Source organism: Perognathus longimembris, chromosome 1 (assembly GCF_023159225.1).
Source record: "Perognathus longimembris pacificus isolate PPM17 chromosome 1, ASM2315922v1, whole genome shotgun sequence".
NCBI classification, from domain to species: domain Eukaryota; kingdom Metazoa; phylum Chordata; class Mammalia; order Rodentia; family Heteromyidae; genus Perognathus; species Perognathus longimembris.
The window spans coordinates 141197422-141205316 of record NC_063161.1 but is presented as its reverse complement, the minus strand read 5'-3'; positions in this window follow the sequence as shown (position 1 = coordinate 141205316).

Below are 7895 nucleotides of genomic sequence, written 5' to 3'. Positions count from 1 at the left end.
GTTTTCTTCAGTTATTTTTTTTTTGTCCCTAAAGAAATCAAAGTGCCAGATGTGATGACACAAGCCTGTAATCTCAGCTACTTGGGAGGCGAAGGCAGGAGGGCTACAGTCCAAGGCCAGTTGGGGCAAAAACATGAGACCTCCCATCTGGAAAACACTAAAAGCAAACAAGGCTGGGCTTCACGTGGTAGACTGCTTCCTTAGCAAGAGCATGACACTACATTCAAACCCCAGTAACAGAAACAACATGGGAAGGACTTTCTCCCCAGGTGGTATTTACTGCTATTTCTTTTTTTATTTTTATTATCTTTATGTAGTTGTACAAAGGAGTTGTCATTCAACAAAGCAGTTTATGAATTTTGATCAATAGTATTCCTTTCAACATTCTCACCCATACTCTTTCTTCTATTTCGGTAAGTTTTACTGCCTATGTTCAGGACTTTGTCTTAAGAGATATTCCTATGTTGTTGTGCCTCATTCTTTGTTCTAGCCTAAGGATCAGTAACCTTTCTCTGGAAAGGGCCAGATCATAGATAGTTTTGACTTTGTCATCTGCATGGGCTCAAGTTGTTTTAGTCTGCCATTAGCATACAAAATGAATTTGCCTGATTATGCTCCAACAAAAATTAATCAACACCAAAATTTGAATTTCATGTTATTTTCATGTGCTACTGCTATTCCTTTGATGTCTAAAAGCCACTTAAAATTTCAAGACCTATTCTTAGCTTGCAGGCTGAACAAAAGCAGGACACAAGCCAGGTTTGGCTTATGTAGACTGTGGATTTCCAACACTTGCTATTGGGCAGGGACAAACTAGTCTATTATTAGCAGTTGTAAATTGTACTGCCAGTAACAAAAATTAAAGTTTGTGAATAATTTGTTTCTTTAAATTGTAGTTGGTTTATTGTTATAAATGAATGGTGTAATGACATTCTCAGGCATTATTTTTCAGAGTTGATAGGAAAAAGGCAACAATAGAGTATGCTCCAGGTACAGTTTTCATGGGTAGCTTTTACTGTTGAGTGAGTAAGGAGTTCTATGTTTCAGAGTAATTTTTTTCCTGTATAAATTTTTGTATGCTTTATCAAAACGTGCCACACCCACAGGAGAGTTTACACATGTATCATGCACCTTATGTAATTGAAAATTGTTGGAAAACTAATGCATTAGGTGAAGTGCTGAGATGTATGCACTTTGTTGTTGTATAATATTGTAAATCCTTGTTCTCTAAACACAATCGGTATGTTTAGTGAACAATTTGGTTGTTTCAGTGTTTACATATATATGTGTATTTGTACATATATGAAGAGGTGTGGGTGTGTTATGCATAAATTCATATGCATACACTAAGCATTTGAAGTCTCTGTTAAGGTTGATCCAGTTGCTGACTTTTCTCTCTTTTTCCTTTTCTTTTTGGTGGGGGGTACCAGTAGTGGGGCTTGAACTGACAGCCTGGACGTTGAGCCACTGCGGTTTTTTGCTCAGGACTGTAGCCCCACTACTGGCTTTTTGATGGGTAGCAGGAGGTAAGAGTCTTACAGAACTTCCTACCCAGGTTGGGAATGTTGCCTGGCACCCAACAACTCTTGGGTTTTAAAGTATTTAAAAGATCAGAAACAGAAGCCAGGTGCCAATGGCTCCTGTAATCCTAGCTACTTACAAGGCTGTGATCTGAAGATCATGGTTCAAAACTAGCCCAAGAAGGAAATTTCTTGAGACTCTTATCTCCTATTAGCTACCAAAAAGGCAGAAGTAGAGGCGTGGCTCAAGTGGTAGAGTGTTAGCCTTGAACACAAAAGCTCAAGGACAGCACCTACTCTTGGAGTTCAAGCCCCAGGACCAGCACAAACAAACAAAAACCCAAGAGTTAAAACATTGTGTATACTACAGGCATACCTACTGTTGAGTTGATAGTCATTTTGTTTGTAGAAAGCTTTCTGGATCTTTTCTTAAGCCTTGCCTCCTCTATTCAACATTATATAGGCTTTCAAGAATGTATAGCATCATCATTGAATTTGATTTTTCTAGGCCATGAGTTAAAAAACCAGTGTTAGCTGAGTGATTGGCATATTGATGATACCTGCTGACATTTCATATTTAGGATTCCTTATTCAGTTATCCGATTTGAAAATTACTTAGTTTTAAGTTGGACTTCTTTGTTTGCATATTTAATAGATAACTTGCCTTTACGTTCCTTGTCATGAAATAGTGGCTAAGTTAGTGCAATATTTAATACCTGAGGATGGAAAGTTTATGTGAGTCAAGATCTCTGACATTTTTTTTCAATTATAATGCCCTGCTGCTTTGTCAATATTTGCAGTTTTCACCCTGATCTTTGCTATCAGGTTGAGTAACCTAATAGTTTGATTTTTCTGGAGAGTAATGAATTCTTGACGGTTACGGGGTACTCAGTGTGTGTGGCATTCACCCAGGTCACTAGAGTCCTTACTGCTTTATCATCAACAATGTCCCTAGTCACCTGGAAGAGTGGACTCAGCTTCTCTCACATGCCTTATCCCTCCGACATGCTGATATGCTGGAATAATCTGGCTCCAGGAGTATTAATATACTTTTATGAGACTGTGTGCAAAATGCTATTTTGTAAAAAAAAACAAAAACGATGCCTTTAAATAGACATTGATGGGTAATAATTGTTTTATAATAAATTGTGTATCTAATGCTTAATTGTGATTGATTTTGAGATTATATATAAAATGTATATTTATAAGCCCGTCCTATGTGAATTTCTACTCTAAGATGTGTGGTACATCACCAATCAAGACATGAATTTCTATTTATGTAATGTAATTGTAGCAATATTCCTCAATGCTACCTAAACAATTGCTCTGTCCATTTGCCATCATGAATACTTTTATCTTTTGGAGGAGGATTATGTGATAGTTATCAGAATATATTAACTAGATTTGAACTTTAAAATATAAATTCTCAGTTTGAAGTTCTTCTTGTTGATGTAATTAAAATTAGTTTATAATTCCTTATTGCTCTGCTCTGGTGCTTTTTTTCTTTTATTCCTTTGGTTTAAATCATTTCATTATAAAATCTTCCTTAATTCTCCAGAAGCTGTAGACTTTCAAGAAGACAACAGCCTGGGGGCTGGGAATGTGGCTTAGTGGTAGAGTGCTTGCCTAGTATGCATGAAGCCCTGGGTTCAATTCCTTAGCACCACATGAACAGAAAAAGCCAGAAGTGGCACTGTGGCTCAAGAGGTAGAGTGCTAGCCTTGAGTAAAGAGAAGCCAGGGACAGTGGTCAGGCTCTGAGTCCAAGAGCCAGGACTGGCCAAAAAAAAAAAAAAAAAAAAAGATAACCTGTTTGCTGTTTATCTGATGCAGAGAAAAATCATGTGGTTGTATTCAGGTCAAAATCCCTGCAGAGAAGCAATGTGCAAAATCAACTCTCATTTATAGCTTCAGTTTAATATCTTAGGACATAATAAACAGAGGTCTATAATCTCATTTCAAGTGTTTCAGTTGGCTAATTGCATGTAGCTAGTTCTATGAATGTCAATTAGAAGCCTTATTGGTAACTAAACCATCTTAAGAATAAATGTTAGTGTAGAATCCAGTGAGTCACTAGGGAGGTATGTAAAATGTAAAATGTGGTATCTGAGCTAGCATTTCTATTGGGACCAGGTTGCAATTATAGCATGGTGGGTTATAAAAGAAAATAAGAGAGGAGAGAAGAAGAATCAGGCACTAGTACGGTCTATGTTATAGGCCCCAACCCTTACCAGAAATACTTCAAACATTTTGTTCTTGTTTATAATTCTAGTTGTTTTCTCTGAAGGCATTTATTTGTAGTATTTTCAAGAGGTAGCTAAGTTGTCAGGCCCAATCCTGCTTCCTGTTGCTCTGGGAGGCTTCGTAGGGCTCTGTGTAAGTACAAGGGCCAGGAGATATGTTTGAACAGTAGAACTGGAGGGAACCTAAGTAATGAGAAAGCCACCTGCACTTAGAAGCTTTATTTAATAACGAATCCCTGTACTAGACACTACACATAAAGAACCCTAGGAAAGACAACTCGACTTCTGCTTTAGAGGGGTTTGCAGCCTTGTTGGGACATCAGACACATACATGGCAACAGTACCTTGTGCTAAGATGTAATGGTAAGGAACAGCTAATGTTCTGTGCAAAACCAGATTAGGGGTCCTCTTTTATCTAGGGGCAAAGAGGAAAGCAGGGGATGACTCTGAAGTTGAGTCCTGAGGAAGGATGCTATGGATGAAGTGTTAGGTTCCCTCAGTATTCCTGTGGTGAAGGTCTCCGGTGAGGGCATTTGGAGATGGGGGCCATGGGGAGTGGTTAGGTCATGGGAGTGATGCTCTAGTGATGACAGGATTAGTCCCTGTACAAAGAAGAGTGAAGAGAGAATTCGCTTCCTCTCTTTCATCATTTGAGGACACAGAAGAAAGTGCCATCTTTGAACAGGAAGAGGACCCTTAGCAGAACTCAACCATGCTGGAACACTAGTATCAGACTTCCTAGCCTCCACAACTATGAGCACAAACAAGCTTTTGGGGAAGGATGCCACTCATTTATCTTTTAACTCCACACACAATACCAAGCTTCTGCTCTCTGATTAGGAATGTCTCCTGCTGTGTCAGGTACTGCGGATACAAAAATAAAACAATTGCTTTCTTCATTCTCTAGAACTCTGTAAGGAGACTCAATAAATCATGGACTTGGACCACAGTGTGGTGAGTCATAGGAGAGGTGAGCAAAGCCCTTTGGGAACCCAGTCTGTGATAGACCAGACAACTGCTACTCTATGTAGTTTGTAATGCTTCAGGTTTCATTTCTGTTACAGTTCCATTTCTGACTAGAAGTTTTATCTGACACCTGTCAGATCCATTACTCGGGCTCTGAGAACATTTGGGAATGTTCAATAATTTTGCGTTTCACAGAGACTTGGAAAGGATGTACCATGACTGAGCATTTTTTTTTTTTTTTTTTTTTTTGCCAGTCCTGGGCCTTGGACTCAGGGCCTGAGCACTGTCCCTGGCTTCTTCCCGCTCAAGGCTAGCACTCTGCCACTTGAGCCACAGCGCCGCTTCTGGCCGTTTTCTGTATATGTGGTGCTGGGGATTCGAACCTAGGGCCTCATGTATCCGAGGCAGGCACTCTTGCCACTAGGCTATATCCCCAGCCCATGACTGAGCATTTTTGATTTGCTGAGCTGAGGCCCCAACAATTTATGCAACATCAATAGTCTTTACCCATCCTGTTTGTTTGCATCTATGGATATATGCTTTTATTATGTAATCTGAGAGCTCTCCTGTTCTAACTAGAGGAGACATCTTTGCTTTGAGAAAGATTAAAGGGGAGAGTTTTTATTTTTCCTTGGACATTTGTAGGGGTTTTAAGCCCCAGTTTCTGGTTTGAGCTTGATTGATAGAGAGCATCAATCAATAAGTCAGGGAGAAAGATATCTTTTGGAATTCTGAATGGAAGCCAGCTCCACTGGCACTCTAAGGATTGATTAGGAATGTAGATATAGTGACTCAGTTACTGACAAGCTGCAGTGGTCACTAGACTTAGCCTCAGTGAGCTCTTGTGGGCAGCAGGTGGCATAAATGGTTGGTGGTTGACTCATGTCTTCTGGCACATGAGAGGCACTCCCATTGGGACCCTCTGGCCCTACAAATGACTGAGGACTTCTTGAGGCCTTGTTATATAAACAGCAAGCTGAATTAGCAAAATTCGACACTGAAAACAAATGTGGCCACTACTTGTCAGCATACCTCAGAGGGCCTAATGAAACAAGAAGCAGAGCAAGATAAGAAAAATGGAAGCAAAACATTTACTAAGTCAAACTCCAGACCATCTTGAAATGGTGACCTGAAATCTATTAAGATTGAGAGGCTAGAGATAAATTACTTTGTCTTTAAATCATTTTCTGAATCTTTTTGTCTCCAAAACTTAATAAACAAGTTTCTTCACTTGAAAATTATGTTTACTTAGAAGAGAAACAAAATTATACTGAAATTATAATGAAGACTGTTGAAAACAGGAAAAGGAGGCTTGCAGTGAATACTTTCACAATTTTTTTTAAAAATCAAAGTACTTTGGAAGAATGAGTGTCAATACTTTTTGCCATCAGAAGAGACGCAGCCGCAGCTATATTACCTGGGGCTTTTCTTTTTTAATTAAAAAACTTTTTTTTACAACCACTTTGAGTTGAGGACTTGGATTATTATCATTTTAATTTGACAGAGGGGACATTGCTGGCTTATTGATCTACCATGACCACACCAGGCCTAAAATAAAATTGCAGTTTTAAGATTCTGATTTAGAGCTTTGGGAAGAGTTTTGATTTCTCTTAATACTGACAGATCCTTACAAATGGCAATTGTTACAGGTTCGAGGGAGGGGATTCCCCATCCCTCCAAGAGTCCATCACTCAAGAGAGTTTCAAGCAAAAAGATGGACTTACTGGAGAAGCAAAAAGTGAACTGACTGGCCAGGGACACAGCATAGACTCGGGAGCGGAAACCGTGACAGTGAAAAGCAGGCTGAACGGCCAGGGACACAGTGCAGACTCAGGAGCTTACACTATGACCCCAGCAGTCCTCAAAAGCGTGACACAGATGTAGGGGGTTAGCTGGGAATGTGGCCTAGTGGCAAGAGTGCTCGCCTCAGATGTAGGGGGTTGATGCAGGGGGTAGAGCAAGCAACAAAAAAGTTAAGCAAGCCATTTACAGAAGCAGAATTTTGGGGTCAGGTTGACCTAATTTCCCTCCCCTTCCCCAACATTTCCTACCATGTTTCGCTAGTCAACTGTACTCCCTACAACAGTAACAGCAGCTGTACATTATTGTTCTCTGAAAAGCTTTAAAAAGATGCCTGAGGACCCTCTGGTCAGACCAGTTAGGATTAAAGATAAGTGTTCGAAGTTTGGAAAAAAAAAAAAAAAAGTGTTCCGAGTTTGAACCCTGCCTCTGCCATTTTGGTAGCTGTGTGAATACAACCTGGTGTTTAACCTCAACAGTTTTTGTTTGTCAAATGAGAATATCACTTTTGTAGTGTTGCTCTTAGGATAAAATTAGTTAATAAGAATTGGACACTTAGGGCTGAGAATATGGCCTAGTGGCAAGAGTGCTTGCCTCCTATACATGAAGCCCTGGGTTCGATTCCCCAGCACCACATATATAGAAAACGGCCAGAAGTGGCGCTGTGGCTCAAGTGGCAGAGTGCTAGCCTTGAGCGGGAAGAAGCCAGGGACAGTGCTCAGGCCCTGAGTCAAGGCCCAGGACTGGCAAAAAATAAATAAAAAATAAAGTCTTGGGTCTAAGTGTCCAATTCTTTTCTTTTTTTTTTTTTTTTTTTTTGGCCAGCCCTGGGCCTTGGACTCAGGGGCTGAGCACTGTCCCTGGCTTCCTTTTGCTCAAGGCTAGCACTCTGCCACTTGAGCCACAGCGCCACTTCTGGCCATTTTTTTACATATGTGGTGCTGGGGAATCGAACCCAGGGCTTCATGTATACGAGGCAAGCACTCTTGCTCCTAGGCCATATTCTCAGCCCAAGACTGTTTATTTTGAACCATAAAGTTATCACAACTTAAAATCCTGCAAATAAGATAAAGTAGAATAAAGTTCACCAGTTGCTTGTGGTTTATGCCTATCACTGCAGCCGTTTGAGAGGCAGAGACTGGGAAGATTGAAATTTGACATCAGCCTGCGGGGGTAAAAATCGCAAGGACCCCATCACAACTCAAAAAGCTGGGCTTAGTGGTCTGCACCTCTCATCTCAGCTACAGCCAGAGGAGTAATCGGAGGATCATGGTTCGTGCTGGCCTAGAAATAAGTGAGATCCTATCTCAAAAATAACCCAAGAACAAAGGGCTAGGGGCATGGCTCAAGTGGTAGAGAGCCCATCT